Source organism: Fundulus heteroclitus, unplaced genomic scaffold (genome assembly GCF_011125445.2).
Source record: "Fundulus heteroclitus isolate FHET01 unplaced genomic scaffold, MU-UCD_Fhet_4.1 scaffold_118, whole genome shotgun sequence".
In the NCBI taxonomy this organism is placed as follows: Eukaryota; Metazoa; Chordata; class Actinopteri; order Cyprinodontiformes; family Fundulidae; genus Fundulus; species Fundulus heteroclitus.
In genome coordinates, this window is record NW_023396530.1 from 207,280 (window position 1) to 224,614 (window position 17,335).

Here is a 17,335-nt window from a genome sequence, read left to right on the forward strand (position 1 = left end):
TTTACAGTGTATAGAGGTAGCTCAGGGTAACATGAGCCACTCTGACTAGAAGCTTTGTCACAAAGGAAAGTTTTAAGATTAGTCTTAAAAGTAGACGGGGTGTCTGCCTCACGGACCAAAACTGGGAGTTGGTTCCACAGCAGAGGAGCCTGATAGCTAAAGGATCTGTCCCTAATCTCGTCTTCCAGTTTTTCATACCTTGCCCTTCTCTTCTCCTGAATTGGTCTTTTCTAATGATGTTTTTGGCTGAAAGTTTCTCCTTTGTTGGCACTGCTCTGCTGCACAGGTAAATCACAGCATCTGTTTTAATACCGATTCCCTAGTTAAAAACTTGATTGTTTCGGACTATGGGCAGTAGTCAGACTTTGGGGTGATAATTTCCGGTTCTTTTATCAAACCCACATTTTCTTTTATCAAGTGTTTTGGTACTTGGGCTAAAGCAGGAATAGAAGATAATTCAGCTTCAGAAAGAAAGTTAGTGTGAGTAGTGGATTCATAGTCAGGAAGTAGATGAACAGTCCTTTGGCAATGTATAGAGCTCTGAAAAGGTTTCCTGTATGCTGACAGTCAGATCCATTTGGAGAGCATTTCACACTCAGAAACAGGGAGGTGCAGACAGAGAGGAAGGAAGGGTTAGCATTTAGAGGAGGGTTTTCAGGTACAGCCGCATTGGCAGTCAGTATCACTGTTTTTTCCACTTCTTTAGCACACTTCTCAAACTTTCTTGACCCTTTAGCACACCAACTAGGAGGGAACGCGTAGTGTCCTTGTAGCTGCACACTGTCATGCTGTTGGCTGGAATGGTTTCGAGGCGACAATACCACTTTGATCTGAGAGAAAGTGAAATGAATTTGCGAGTAAGGAGACAGACCTGAGAGCTCGGTTTTGACCCATACAGAGAGGAAGTTTGCATGCGTGGAGAAAGAGGCAAGCGAGAGGAGAAGATATCTGCAACAAGCATCAAATCAGAGCGCAGAAACAAAGATCTGAGGGATAAGAGAGCATATTTGAAAGAAAGCAGAAGTTTTAAGTGCAATCATTACAGTTTTTCAGCAGTAAAACATGAACTACTGCTCCTAAATGTGGCAGGTAAATTTCATAAGCGTCTTCAGAGACCTTCTCTGCAGCAACTTTCAGTCAGTTTGAAAAGCAGGACCCCAGTTTTCTCAGTGCTGTTTGCTGCTCAGACGCTGTGAGTAGTTTGTTGATGGATGGAAGATCATGGATCTGAGTTGACAATATACCCAAACAACAGATCTGTTTCCGAATCCATCCTTGATGACCGAACATGTGAAGAAAATTACCAGAGCGACTTCTCTGATCTGCGGCAGCGGCGCTAACCCTTCATCCTGTGGTTACAGAACATTGTGAGGATGGAAATGAAACGAGAAGCGGAACGCCTCTGTCATTCAGATTGATTCTGACATTGAAATGAGATTTTCTATCTGCCGTCTTCATCCTCAGCACTTCAGAGAGTGTGGTGAATCACACTGAATCAACTACCTGAAAGAAATATATAAGATCAGGATTCTCATTACAGCAGCACTCTTTCTGATTCTGCTTGGTCCTGCTTTTATTTCCTAATACAGTGTTTTACAGAGAACAGCTGATTTCTGGTTACAGTTGGAGAAGCTCTGTTTCCAGAAGGTCTGCACACACTTCCTTCTTGACGTGGAGTCTTTTTTTAATCCAGACCGAAGAGTGACACCTGAGAGAGAAAATATAACAACAACAGCAGCATGAAATCTCCAAATCAGAGCATTAGCATCAGAGTCTGAGCTGATGAAACACACAGTAAACATGTGAATGAGAGCTTCCTCCTAACCATATTGGTGGGCTCACTAGAAGTAAGCTGCAGGTGGACCAAGGTAAACTAGTGTTGGAGCCGGTCTGAAGGTCGCTGTGATTAAGGAACTCTTTAATCACAGGTGAACTCACACCTGTTCTAATGGAAATAAGCAGGAGGTTAATACAGGACCATGACTATTTACATAGACTTATGAGAAGAACAACAAAACAACAGACAGACGAGGAAGTAGTCAGTAAACACCCATTCTCCACCAAGACTAAACCGGTCTCACTGTAACATCCATGTCGGTCTACAAGGTGAAACGTAGCATTGTCAATATTTGGCTCCTCAATACATTTCACTCCTACATTTTTGGCCGATTTATTGCAACCAGGTCACATGACTATCAAGTTTCTCCCAGAGGAAAAAAGGGCATGGCTGCTGAAAAGTCTAATCTAAACCCTAATCTAAGCAAAACAACTAGAGTGATACGCATTTTGCGACATTTCTAATGAGAAGTATGCATATCATTTTCATTATCTTCATTCAGGGAATGACGACAAATTTTAATTCATTAGTTTCGACAAAGATTTCAGTGTGTTCTCAGAAAAGTGTTAGAGGGTCGCATTTCCTGCCGTTGTTGAGGCTGTTGCTATGGAAGCTGCAATTTCTGTGTCCAACCTGCAGCGACATTTCCTGCACATAAAAAAATAACATTTAAGGAAAGACTCTGCACTTATGTGCATTTTAATGGCATTTCCAGTGAAAAGTATTCATAATATTGTCATCTACCATTGTTAAGGCAATGGACAATGCTGCCACCATAGCAGGGCTGCGTTCCATTTAGTCTGTGATTATTCCCTGTATTTTTAAAGATAGACATTTTAATAACATTTCTTTATGCATCATATTTTCATTAATCTTCATTGCGGGAGTGTAGACAATATTTTGTTTGGTTTCCCTAACCCCAACCTTGACGCTATACGGGACTGTTACAATGAACACTGCTACCTTATTTAACATTGTAAGAAATACAGAACAACTCTGTTCAAGAGTCGTCAAGAACATAAAGCAACACACAATCAAAATATGGGGGGGGGGGGGTGTACATAACTCAATATGCATAAAAGGGGCCTTTTCAAGCAATGCTCCTTCATTATTGCCCTATTATTCACCATGTTGCATGTAAATCTGAGGTGCTGATAAACAGAAGTATGATGCACAGCATTTCTGAGAAGATTCAATTCAATTCAATTCAATTCAATTTTATTTATATAGTGCCAAATCATGAAACATGTCATCTCAAGGCACTTTACAAAGTCAAGTTCAATCATATTATACAGATTGGGTCAGATTATACAGATTGGTCAAAAATGTCCTATATAAGGAAACCAGTTGATTGCATCAAAGTCCCGACAAGCAGCATTCACTCCTGGGGAACCGTAGAGCCACAGGGAGAGTCGTCTGCATTGTACATGGCTTTGCTGCAATCCCTCATACTGAGCAAGCATGAAGCGACAGTGGGAAGAAAAACCACCCATTAACGGGAAGGAAAAACCTCCGGCAGAACCGGGCTCAGTATGAACGGTCATCTGCCTCGACCGACTGGGGTTACAGAAGACAGAGCAGAGACACAACAAGACAGACAAACAAGCACAGAAGCACACATTGATCTAGTAATCTGTTCTACATTAGATGGTAGTAGCGGGTGAGCCGTCTTCTCTGGATGATGTCACAGTTAACAGAACGCCAGACCAGGTGTACCTACTATGAAGAAAAAGAGAGAGAACAGAAAGTTAAAGCAGAAATAACAACACATAATGCATAATTGAAGAACAGTAGAACTCAATATAGTGAGAAAATTAGATCCTGATATACTCCAGTAACCTAAGCCTATAGCAGTAAAACTATAAAGGTAGCTGAGAGTAACATGAGTCACTAGTTATAATTTTTGTCAAAAAGAAAAGTTTTAAGCCTAGTCTTAAAAGTAGACAGGGTGTCTGCCTCACGGACCAAAACTGGGAGTTGGTTCCACAGGAGAGGAGCCTGATAGCTAAAGGATCTGCCTCCCATTCTACTTTTAGAGACTCTAGGAACCACCAGCTACTGAAATATACTGAAATATTTGGTGAAGGTGCGTGGTCCACACCTGCAGCTCGTTGGAGGCGGCTTCCTCTGGCTTCTTAAGCAGAGTGCTGACAGATGGAAGACGCCAGAGCCTTAAACCAGTCGTGTTTTTGGTGCTGGTAAGCACTCACCTGCCTTGACGCTCTGTCTGAAGAATCACCTCCAGAATCACCAGGCTCAGATTTTGTTCTGGCGCTCCCCCTCTTGCTCTCTGGATTACCCAGCTGGGCTTGAGGTTCTTCTCCCGGATTCTGGTGGTCCCGCTTCAACTCTGGTTAATCCATCTGTCACTCGACCCAGCGGAGGCTTGCTGCGGATCCCTCGTCAGCCGCTGCTGCTGCCCTCCAGCCACTAGCACCTACTCCATCTAGAGCAGGCTCACAGGGTTCCCTCGGCACTCACTCCTCCCCGGTTAGGTCCGCCCGGCTAATGTCTCCTCCGCTTCAACGTTCAGACCTCGCTGCTGCAGTCATTATTTCGTCCTTGTTATTTGCACATTTCAAAATAAACTGTTTAAAGCTATCTGCTGTTGCCTGTTCGTATCTGCATGTGTTCAAAACATCTGAAAACCATGACACAGAGTGCATACAAAACGACATTTTGTTGCATACAGCTTGCGACAATGTAATGAGGTTGCAATTTAAATAAAATAACATTACAATATAGAGTGCAGCAGTGATAAAGTGCAGGAGAAAAACATTTATTTTTTTAAAAGAGTGTGCAGAAGAATATTCAACCATGTTTATAGTGCAAAGATAATGGTGCAAAAAAAGGCATTAATTTGAAAAGTTCAAAATAATAATGGTGCCAGAATGCAGTAAAGACAGAACGCATTAAAATATTTGGCTAAACTAAAGAATAAAAGATTGTCTACCTTCCCTGGTTGAAGATTATGAAAATAATTTGCATACTTCTCATTAGAAATGTCTAAAATGCATGTAAACACAGTTGTTTTGCTTAAATGTTCAATGTTTAATGCTGGGTTGCTATAATCTTCTACCAGGGCACCCTACACGTCAAATAATGACGAGAAGGAGGTCCGCCGTGCGTCAACTCGTGACGCCGAGGGAACCTAACCAAGCATCATGTGTGACCAGTGAGAACGTGTTGTCTGTGCGTAATCCGTCAGTGTCAGGGCTATCCAACTTCTGCAGATACAGGAATGAATTAAGACTAAAACATCTTCTCATTAAGAAACATAAAAGTGAAAGGAGGAAACAACAACAGTAAACTAGTTCAGCTCCAGTTATCCTGCCTCAGATCAAGCCCCCTCATCAGACCCCAGTGTCATCAGAGCGAGGGTTTTCACAAGAAGGGGTCTTCAGCAACCTTCTCCTTTCAGCAGCTTTACCATGACCTACTTGTTGCAATGATCAATGGGCGTGATTTACTGGCCTCAGCTAAGAGACCTGTCTACAGGGTCACATTCCTCATGCATCCATGAAACCTGCAGCTTATCCATGCAAACAGGAAGACAAACCTTGACAGTGAGGCTGTTTGCTGATGAGGACAGATTGCTTCAGCCCTTCAGTGCTGGGACGGCGGTCATTCATCAGCTTGACCTCTTTCTGGGACAAGCTGTGTTTTACTACTGGAACACATGGAACAAACTCAGGTCACCTGTGATTTAAAATGTGAGCCAACACAAGGACATCAGAGCAGAGTTTCTGGTAAAAGTCTCAGCAGAAAATCAACTGCAGATGAAAGTTGTCCAGCAGCTGAAAAACAGACCAGACAACAGGACTGAACTGGGATCAGAACCCAGAAACAAGCAAACAGTATCAGAATCAGAAATACTTTAATAAGACTTTAATAGCACAGATCTTAACCTGAAGCATGGACACCAGAGAGCACAAACCACACGAGCCACCGAGTCAGAAACCAGCAGGTGGAGTGAACACAGAACAGGACTGAACCGACCCAAAGGGAACACATCGAGTCAGAAATACCAGAAAACTTTACCTGGACATAACAGCTGAGCTCAAGATCAAAACACCACAGATGATTGCATCCATCTGTGCTCTAAACCTTCTCTGAGACCAGATGGGAGGAGGTAAAGCTTCAGTTTCCATACTTCCTCCTCTGAGATATCACCTCTGCAGAGAGTTCTGGTTCTGTGCCAAGGTCTCTTCCTACTAAGAGATGTCCAAAACAACGTCGTTGAAAGGAGTCCTGAAAGCATCTTCATGTCCCTCAGCTGCTCCTTAGGCTGCATGTTTCTCCCATACGTTTCCCTGAGTTTCCATCGACATGCCTGCCCACTTCCTGCCTGCAGTCAGGTCCTCCTTCCATCATCTCAGGTTTCCTCCAAGCAGCAGAGATGCAGAGAAGATGCTTTCTGGAAGAATCTGAGGTTGATGTCAGGCTTGCTGTTCCACAACGTTCCTCCTGTGATTTCTGTTCCTCCTCGGCATTCCTGGAGATCCGAGTGATCCTGAGAAGAAGATGATGAGGGACAGGTTGGAGAGATCATTTTTCACCGTCGATCGTCACAGATACTTTTAATAAATGTGACGCTGCTCTCGCTCCATCAGACAACACGTGAATGTGTGTCAAACAGATCATGGCATGTTTGTCTTTCTGAAGGCTGCAAACCTCCATTAGCAGCGCCTCCATCAGTCAGCCGAGGCAAATCAGATGATCAGTGACGGTTTTCTGCGTGACGCTGACTGAAAACATGTCATCAGAGCTCATGGCTGCTATTAAACCACAGTAACAAGGCTGAAATGAGCTCGGCGCCACAGCATCAGCCGTCAGTGTTGCAGGAAATATAAATGTGTGTAGTCAGCAGCAGTGGTGACTACATGCTAAGCCCAGCAGAGCCAGCTTTCCTCTTCTTCAGCCATGGCAGACATGGAGTCAAAAGAGAGAAATGTTAAACCTGCTGATGACATGGTGAAAGCAGCAGTTCTTTTTGACTTCTGGTTCTGGTCCCAGTTGGTGCTGTTTGGTTAAAGGCTGACGGTGAATGTGTTGTCGTGTCCATGGAGCCTTTGTGACTGGATCACCTGATGATGCTGAGCTGCAGTACGAGGCCAAATGTGACCAATGTGAGCGATCATTACATCATCATTACATAATCATTACATAATTATTACATCATCAAACGCTGACATCAGCAAGGAGTGACAACCACTCTGCATTCTGCTTCCTGTATTTTGATATTTAGAGCTGAGTGGTGGTGCTGGCGGTGGTCAGAGTGACCGGTGGCGCCGGTGCATGGCAGCCTCGCCTCTGTCAGTCTGCCCCAGGGCAGCTGTGGCTACTAGCATAGCTCACCACCGTCAGGGTGTGAATGGGTGTGTGAATGACTAAGACTGTAGTGTAAAGCGCTTTGGAGGTCATCAAGACTAGTTAAAGCGTTATACAAGTACAAGCCATTTACCATTTAGCATTTCTTGTGCTTCTACATTTCTGAAATCATGAAAGACGACTCAGCAGAACCAGGTGTGGTCCAGCTCACAGCAGAGACCTTTTATTGTGCCTGTGCCCCCCCCCCCTCCCCCCATGGACACATTCAGCAGCCGTTCATTCTGATGACAGAACCTCACCTGGTCTCCATGTCTTCAGGAGTTAAACTCTCTGGTTTCTTTGGGCCGTTACTGGATTAGTGTTTAGTTCTGTTCTTCTTGCTCTGGTTCTGGTGTCCTGAATTTGCCTCGGTCGGTTCTTCCATCCCCAGCAAAATGAAGTCCTCGTTTTGCTCGTTTTGCTGGGGGACTTCAACGCTCACATGGGCAATGACAGTGGGACCTGGAGGGGCGTGGTTGGGAGGAGTGGCCCACCTGATCTGAACTTGAGTGGTGTTCTGTTGTTGGACTTCTGTGCTCGTCATGGATTGTCCATCACAAACACCATGTTCAAGCATAAGGGTGTCCATATGTGCTCTTGGCACCAGGACACCCTAGGTCGCAGTTCAATGATCGACTTTGTTGTCGTTTCATCTGATCTGCGGCTGCATGTCTTGGACACTCGGGTGAAGAGAGGGGCGGAGCTCTCCACCGACCATTACCTGGTGGTGAGTTGGCTCCGATGGCGGGGGAGGAAGCCGGTCAGACCTGGCAGGCCCAAACGTACTGTGAGGGTTTGCTGGGAACGTCTGGCGGAGTCCCCTGTGAGGCGGAGCTTTAACTCCCACCTCCGGGAGAACTTTAAACACGTCCCGAGGGAGGCGGGGGACATTGAGTCTGAATGGACCATGTTCCACGCCTCTATTGCTGAGGCGGCTAGTCGGAGCTGTGGTTGCAAGGTTGTCGGTGCATGTCGTGGCGGCAACCCTCGAACCCGCTGGTGGACACCAGAGGTGAGGGAAGCCGTCAAGCTGAAGAAGGAGTCCTATCGGGCTTTTTTGGCCTGTGGGACTCCGGAAGCAGCTGATGTGTACCGGCAGTCGAAGCGGCATGCGGCTCGGCTGGTCGCTGAGGCAAAAACTCGGGCGTGGGAAGAGTTCGGAGAGGCCATAGAGAAAGACTTCCGTACGGCTTCGAAGCGATTCTGGTCCACCATACGGCGTCTCAGGAGGGGGAAGCAGTGCAGTACCAACACTGTTTACAGTGGGGGTGGTGTGCTGCTGACCTCGACTCGGGACGTCGTTGTTTCGGTGGGCGGAATACTTCGAAGACCTCCTTAATCCCACCAACACGTCTTCCATTGAGGAAGCAGAGCCTGAGGACTCTGGGTCGGGTTCTCCCATCTCTGGTGCTGAGGTTGCCGAGGTTGTTAAAAAGCTCCTCGGTGGCAAGGCTCCGGGGGTGGATGAGATTCGCCCTGAGTACCTTAAGGCTCTGGATGTTGTGGGGCTGTGTTGGTTAACGTGGCTCTGCAACATTGCGTGGACATCGGGGGCAGTTCCCCTGGATTGGCAGACTGGGGTGGTGGTCCCCCTATTTAAAAAGGGGGACCGGAGGGTGTGTTCCAACCACAGAGGAATCACACTCTTAAGCCTCCCTGGTAAGGTCTATTCAGGGGTTCTGGAAAGGAGGGTCCATCGAAACTGGGATTCAGGAAAAGCAGTGTGGTTTTCGTCCTGGCCGTGGAACACTGGACCAGCTCTATACCCTCAGCAGGATTCTGGAGGGGGCATGGGAGTTTGCCCAACCAGTCTACATGTGCTTTGTGGATCTGGAGAAGGCATTCGACCGTGTCCCCCGAGGGATCCTGTGGGGGGTACTCCGGGAGTATGGAGTACCGGACCCTTTAATAAGGGCTGTCAGGTCTCTGTACGACCGGTGTCAGAGTCTGGTCCGCATTGCCGGCAGTAAGTCGGACTCGTTTCCGGTGAGAGTTGGACTCCGCCAAGGTTGCCCTTTGTCACCGATTCTGTTCATAACTTGAAAATCAGTGCCTCCAAATCCGAGACCATGGTCTTGAGCCGGAAAAGGGTAGAGTGCCTTCTCCGGGTTGGGGAGGATGTGCTGCCCCTAGTGGAGGTGTTCAAGTATCTTGGGGTCTTGTTCACGAATGAGGGGAAGATGGAGTGGGAGATGGACAGGCGGATTGGTGCAGCGTCTGCTGTGAAGCGGGTGCTGTACCGATCCGTTGTGGTGAAGAGAGAGCTGAGCCAAAAGGCCAAGCTCTCGATTTACCGGTCGATCTACGTTCCTACCCTCATCTATGGTCACGAGCTTTGGGTCGTGACGGAAAGAACGAGATCCCGGATACAAGTGGCTGAAATGAGTTTTCTCCGTAGTGTGTCTGGGCTCTCCCTTAGAGATAGGGTGAGGAGCTCAGTCATCCGGGGAGGACTCAGAGTAGAGCCGCTGCTCCTCCACGTCCAGAGGAGCCAGTTGAGGTGGCTCGGGCATCTGGTCAGGATGCCTCCTGGACGCCTCCCTGGTGAGGTGTTCCGGGCACGTCCCACCGGGAGGAGACCCAGGGGAAGACCCAGGACACGCTGGAGGGACTATGTCTCCCGGCTGGCCTGGGAACGCCTTGGGATTCCTCCTGAGGAGCTGGCCCAAGTGGCTGGAGAGAGGGACGTATGGGCCTCCCTACTGAAGCTGCAACCCCCGCCACCTGACCCCAGATAAGAGGAAGAAGATGGATGGATGGGTTCTTTCATCCGTCATGTCTGCCTTTCTGCTTGTTGTGTCTTCATTAACAGCCCAAATGTGCTGCAATATAATCTGAACTGCCTGAAATGTACCATAACCTGTTAGTTCATCGATTTTATTCCTGATTTTAATGTTTATATCCCTGCACTGAGAAATCTATGTTCATGTCAGTCCCATGGTTGAAGTGGACATTTAGCACAGGCCCAGTTTAGAACAAAAGAGAATAGAAATAGCTTTACTGGATGGTTAATCTGAAGCCTCCATGCTGGGACCAGTTTCACAGCATCAGATAAACGTCTGTGTTGTCCTCAGCAGTCACGCTGTATTTATGTCTCTTACTATCAGGGCATCAATTAGCTGCTGCTCACACTGGAGATAACTTTCAGACGCATGAGGAATTTATGCATCACTGTTTTTTTTGCTCCTCTTCTTTCTCCTCCTCTCTGACCTCCTCTCCTCGCCGTGTCTTTGTCAGCATTCAGAAGCTGCTGCAGGGGAACAAAGGAGTCTTGATGTGCGGTTGCATCAGCGTTTAAATCTGTGTGCTGAGGCTAACGGCGCCATCAGCAGGGGGTGAAGCAGGGTGTTTTGCTTTGCTAACCTACAAAAGATAAAGCAAATGTAGCGTGCTGTCACACACACTGGAAGCAGGCGGGTTAAATATAAGAAGCAGCATGGAAGATAAAAGCCTTTCAGCATCGCTTTTCTAATTTATTCCCAAACCCTCGCTCTGCCTTTGTTTCTGTTTTTATCTGTCATCCCATCTTGTTCTGTGAGGCTCAATCTGGCCACGCTCCCCTTCCATCAAAGCACAGGTAGGTGGATGCTGGATCCTAAAACCTGGACCAGCTATTCTGAGGTTTAACCATCTTCCTTTATCTCTTTGTTTAACTCTGCCTGCCAGCTGGAGGCCATAACTACTTCCAAACAAGCTCTGGCCTGGCGAGGCAGTTTCTCCCAGAGCTTCACTAACACATGCTGCTTTACAGTTAAAAAATGAGACGCGGTAAATGTTTATTTTAAAACACAAAGTAAGACACAGCTGTGTCCTGGATTATGGATTGAGAGTAAATCTGTGAAAGAATATAAAAATAAAACAGAAAATCACCACAGCTCCTCCACATGACCCTTTTCTGCTGTTGCTAATCACTGTGAATCATTTAAACCTAACCCATAAAACCACGTCAGCAGTAAAACCTCCAGAACCGTTCCAATATTCATCAGAACCGAGGACGGCCCAGAACATGAGGCTATCCATGTTCTTCTGCTTCCTAAGAGACCCATACGGGACTGCGTGGCAGTTTGGTGAGTTACGTATAAAAGCTGCTACACAATAGAGCTGTTAGAGTTATTATTGTCCAGCTCATAACACCACAGATAATATTTATTAAACTACTTACTATTCCAATATTTAGTAGAAATCAACAGTGCACCGATCATGGAGGAGAACCATAACCTCTGTCCTGTGGTTTGATATTTAAGAAGAAGGTATAAACCTGGCGTAAGATGTATGTTTTAAAAATATTAAGAAGAGACAAATATCCCGTATGTGTGGAAAAATCTTCTTCTCAATGTTAATTTAAAATGTGTAGTGGTAACCAGCATTGTTTGTTGCTTTTATTAGACATGATGTACACAAATCGCTGCAAAATAACGCTGTGGAGCTTATAACTATACTAGCGTCTTATAACTAACCCTATTTACCTTGATGTGAGAGTTAAAAGCCAACCCTGCTGCCTACAGGTTTAGTCTTTAACGTTTTGCTTTTAAACGTATTGCATCTTTCTTTACATTTGTTATTTGAAGGCTTTTACTGATAGAACAACCAAATCCACAGTCCGCCAACATCCAACGACAATGATTTGATGCTGATGCAGTGAAACAACGCATGATTATTCATTTTTCACGCTTTAAAGAGAAAGAGTTTATTGAAAGGCGTTTCTTCTCTGATGGTTGAAGGAAACGGTACGAAGGTTTCCCAGAAATGAAACGGACCGGGCCAGACCAGTAGCAGGGTTTCTCCCCACAGGCCACAGTAACCCTGCCCTCCATAAACTCCTGCTAACCATTCCCCTGTTCCTGTCCTCAGACATCAGACGCTTTCGTTTTCACGTTGAATGTTGAGCCACAGACCTCAGCACCAACACTGATGAAATCACATTTTTCCTTTAAGGAGTTTCTTTTCCGTTTCAGGCTGCTTGGTTCCTGCTCTGGCTGCCGCACCCCTGACCTGACGCAGGATGAAAGATCTCTTTGGGGAACATGGAGAGGACTCAGCATCTGCCAATATTTGTGACGTCTCCCCATTCTGGGATCTACCACCACCTTGCAACTCTGCCTGAACCCTAAACCTTCGACCCTCTCACTGATGATACTAACGCACCAACATCTGTACATTTACCGTTTGTGAAAAATATAGCAAGGAGTCGAGGTTCAGCTGTAAGCTCTCTCTGGAGGGAAGCAGCTTTAAAAGGAGCTTTTCTGCTTGGACTCATGCAGCAGGTTGAAGATGAATTAACCTTTGACCTAAAGCTGTGGGGAAATCAATCTCTTTAGCTATAAACGTGGATAACCAGATCAGAAAAAAAGTTCATGTTCTTTTCCCCAGTCTGCTTTGGAGACAGGGTTCTGCTGCCAGAACAGAACCCAGCAGAGCTGAAGGACAGTTCTTCAGTTTCACACAGAGAGCCGCTCCAACACCAACAGGGCTTATTTTATGGCTCATTACTTTCAATTCAATTCAATAAAATTTTATTTATATAGCGCCAATTCATGAAACATGTCATCTTGAGGCACTTTACAAAGTTAAATTCAATCATATTATACAGATTGGTCAAAAATTTCCTATATAAGGAATCATCATTCGATAGTGCTATGAGCCTTATTCCCGCATTAATATGGAATATTAATGTCGATTTAAACGTGTTTTGGTAACTTTAAAGTAACCAATTTTAGCGACTGATTGCTACAGCGCCACCTAGCTCCTGGAGGTATCATGACATTGATGAATTCAAGCTCTCCTAAGGTAATCATTTTACTGAGCAAATCAGTCTTTAGAATGTTATTTACTAAAAATAATGTTCTGGTTAACTTGGAATTTGCATTGTGAATGGGTTTAAACATGTAAAATGTTGTTCTGAATTAGTCAAGCTAATTTAACATCAATTCACATTCTTTAAGTTCAACTTTGGTTCTTTAACTTAAACAAAATATTATTTCATCAAATAATGTTTTGTTTAACTCAGGAGTCGCATTGTGAATGGATTGAAACACATGCCAAATGTTTTTCTAAAAGTAGTTAAGCTAATTTAGCTCCATTCCATGCTTTTTGAATCAGATCTGCAGTCCCTTAGCTTAGTTTCTTTTTATCTTCATTTTGCTTAGTAGTTTGGTTAAGTTTCACTAGCCTAGGAGAGAGGATTTGTTAATTGAAGTGTAGTGTTAATTTAGATAAACAGCATTTATATAGTGATGTTCTCTGGATGTTCATTTTATTTCTGTTATTAAATTCTTGAACTTGAAAAGAAGTTGTCACTTCTTTATTCTATGTGTGCAGAGTTTGCTGTTAAAAGATCACTAGTGCTTGAATTCATTCCTTTCAACTATTGTCCTGATATCAGATCATAAACATCATCAGCTACCATCACTATGCAGACGACACACAGCTCTACATCACCATGTCACCAGGTGACTATGAACCAGTTCAGCCTCTGAGGAAATAGAAGAAATCAATGCAGGAGGAGACAAAATGTTCTTTAACAGAATAAAAACAAGACTAAGAACGTAGAGAACATGGACCCGGTTCTGAAGTCCTCACTGAGACTAAGAACGTAGAGAACATGGACCCGGTTCTGAAGTCCTTCCACTAAGACTAAGAACGTAGAGAACATGGACCCGGTTCTGAAGTCCTCACTAAGACTAAGAACGTAGAGAACATGGACCCGGTTCTGAAGTCCTTCCACTAAGACTAAGAACGTAGAGAACATGGACCCGGTTCTGAAGTCCTCACTAAGACTAAGAACGTAGAGAACATGGACCCGGTTCTGAAGTCCTCACTAAGACTAAGAACGTAGAGAACATGGACCCGGTTCTGAAGTCCTCACTAAGACTAAGAACGTAGAGAACATGGACCCAGTTCTGAAGTCCTTCCACTAAGACTAAGAACGTAGAGAACATGGACCGGTTCTGAAGTCCTTCCACTAAGACTAAGAACGTAGAGAACATGGACCCGGTTCTGAAGTCCTCACTAAGACTAAGAACGTAGAGAACATGGACCCGGTTCTGAAGTCCTCACTAAGACTAAGAACGTAGAGAACATGGACCCGGTTCTGAAGTCCTCACTAAGACTAAGAACGTAGAGAACATGGACCCGGTTCTGAAGTCCTCACTAAGACTAAGAACGTAGAGAACATGGACCCGGTTCTGAAGTCCTCACTAAGACTAAGAACGTAGAGAACATGGACCCGGTTCTGAAGTCCTCACTAAGACTAAGAACGTAGAGAACATGGACCCGGTTCTGAAGTCCTTCCACTAAGACTAAGAACGTAGAGAACATGGACCCGGTTCTGAAGTCCTCACTAAGACTAAGAACGTAGAGAACATGGACCCGGTTCTGAAGTCCTCACTAAGACTAAGAACGTAGAGAACATGGACCCGGTTCTGAAGTCCTCACTAAGACTAAGAACGTAGAGAACATGGACCCGGTTCTGAAGTCCTCACTGAGACTAAGAACGTAGAGAACATGGACCCGGTTCTGAAGTCCTTCCACTAAGACTAAGAACGTAGAGAACATGGACCCGGTTCTGAAGTCCTTCCACTAAGAATAAGAACGTAGAGAACATGGACCCGGTTCTGAAGTCCTCACTAAGACTAAGAACGTAGAGAACATGGACCCGGTTCTGAAGTCCTCACTAAGACTAAGAACGTAGAGAACATGGACCCGGTTCTGAAGTCCTTCCACTAAGACTAAGAACGTAGAGAACATGGACCCGGTTCTGAAGTCCTCACTAAGACTAAGAACGTAGAGAACATGGACCCGGTTCTGAAGTCCTCACTAAGACTAAGAACGTAGAGAACATGGACCCGGTTCTGAAGTCCTCACTAAGACTAAGAACGTAGAGAACATGGACCCGGTTCTGAAGTCCTCACTGAGACTAAGAACGTAGAGAACATGGACCCGGTTCTGAAGTCCTCACTAAGACTAAGAACGTAGAGAACATGGACCCGGTTCTGAAGTCCTTCCACTAAGACTAAGAACGTAGAGAACATGGACCCGGTTCTGAAGTCCTCACTAAGACTAAGAACGTAGAGAACATGGACCCGGTTCTGAAGTCCTCTCTAAGACTAAGAACGTAGAGAACATGGACCCGGTTCTGAATTAGCACCTAAATCCATCACAGACTTGTTATCAGGGCATCAACCCTCCAGACCACTCAGGTCTTCTGGCTCCAGCCTGCTCTGCAGAACCAGAACCAGAACCAGACATGGAGAAGCAGCATTTAGTTCCTATGCTCCACTGATCTGGAACAAACTCCCAGAAAACTGTAAAAGTTCTGAAAGCCTGAGTTCCTTTAAATCAAGATTTAAAACACATTTGTTTAGGATCGCTTTCAACTGTTCTAGTTAAACTGTATTACTGAAATATAATTAGTTTACTTTGTATTCCAACTGTTTTTACTTGTTTGCTTTTAATGTTTATTTTCCCATGTTCTATTTTGTTTCTGCATTTTATTCCTGCTTGCTTTTATTCTGTTTTATTTTCCTATATTTTAATCATGTAAAGCACTTTGCATTGTCTCTGTACTGAAATGTGCTATAAAAATTAATTTTCCTTGCCTTAAAAGCTGATTATCACCAGACAATACTTAACAGACAGAGAGTTATTTAAGAAACATTAAATAACTTTAAACAGTGTTTACATGCACAACGCAGGACAGAGATGTTCAAACGGAGGAGGAGGAGGAGGAGGAGGAAGAGGAGGAGGAGGAGGAGGAGGGATGGAAGCAGCAGGGAGGTGCTGAGACAGGTGAGACAAAGGGAGGAGGATGGGCAAACATAGAGACAAGCTGGGAATGGAGAGGTGTTTTAAGGAGTGAACATGGTGTGTGTGTGTGTGTGTGTGTGTGTGTGTGCGTGTGTGTATGTGTGTGTGTGTGTGTGTGTGTGTGTGTGTGTGTGTGTGTGTGTGTGTGTGTGAGACGGTGAGTAAGGGTATTGCTGTATAAGCAGTCTGTCCAGCTGTCTGGACTCTGAAAAGCAGCGCAGACGAGTGATGTCAGGCCTCTTCAACATCTCTGCCAACAGTTACTGCTTCATCTCTCTCTCTCTCTGTGCTGTTGCTCTGCCTCGCTCCACCGCTGTCACGCCTCGCTCCTTTTTCCCTCTCTGTTGTTTATTGGTTTATTCATGCAACGCTCTGATGTCTCACAGCTGGGATCAAAGCCTGGAGACGAGCTCTGCATGCTCATCAAGATGTGCCTGAAAGTCAGTTTCTTCAGTGTAAACTGCAGCTGTGTGTGTGTGTCTCTATGTGTGTGTGTGTGTCTATGTGTGTGTGTCTCTATGTGTGTGTGTCTATGTGTGTGTGTCTATGTGTGTGTGTCTCTATGTGTGTGTGTGTGTGTGTCGCTGGTATCAACATCTACAGGAATGAGTTGGCTAATAGCAGCTAGCAGCTGAGCAGACAGGAAGGTGTTGCTCCATGCAGAGACCTTAAATTGGTTCACGGAGGTGTCACAATCTTCAGGTGTTTGGGTTTCCTTTTTCTCTTGCGTGTATTTTCATCATTTGCTTGTTTCGGACTCTGCAGCCACCAAGGCGCTCCGGTTCATTTTGTTTGCTCTTGTGTTCTTATTCGTGTTATCACCACTCCAAGCTCTAATACAGTACCAGAGAGATGAGCTGTTGGAACTGCTACCCAACCCAGGAGTTCCCAAACGGTACCGACCATGGAATCAGGGCTTTATACATCCAGACCTGCAACGGACAACAGAAGCTCAACTCAATCCGCTCTGGAGGCCCAGAGATCAGGGTAAGCGAAGAAGAAGACGGCGAGGCTGTCGGGCAGGCCTGCTGACTCGGCTAAAAGCTAACTGATACAGACCCGAGCCTCACTCGCCAACAAAAGTGATGTGCTCCGGTTAAGAAATATGCGCGTAAAGGTCCATTCATACCCTACGTTTGGCCTACACGTCCGTATTTCTGTCCGTACGTTCTATCCGTTGACTCCTTCATACCTCTGTCCGTTGAGGTGCGCAATAACCAATATTTCCTCTAGGTGGCAGTGCTGGGCGGCAATAATTCATCACTGATCAAACATGGCGACGGTCCAAGACGTGATTTTGTTGTATTTGCTCCGTAAGTAAAC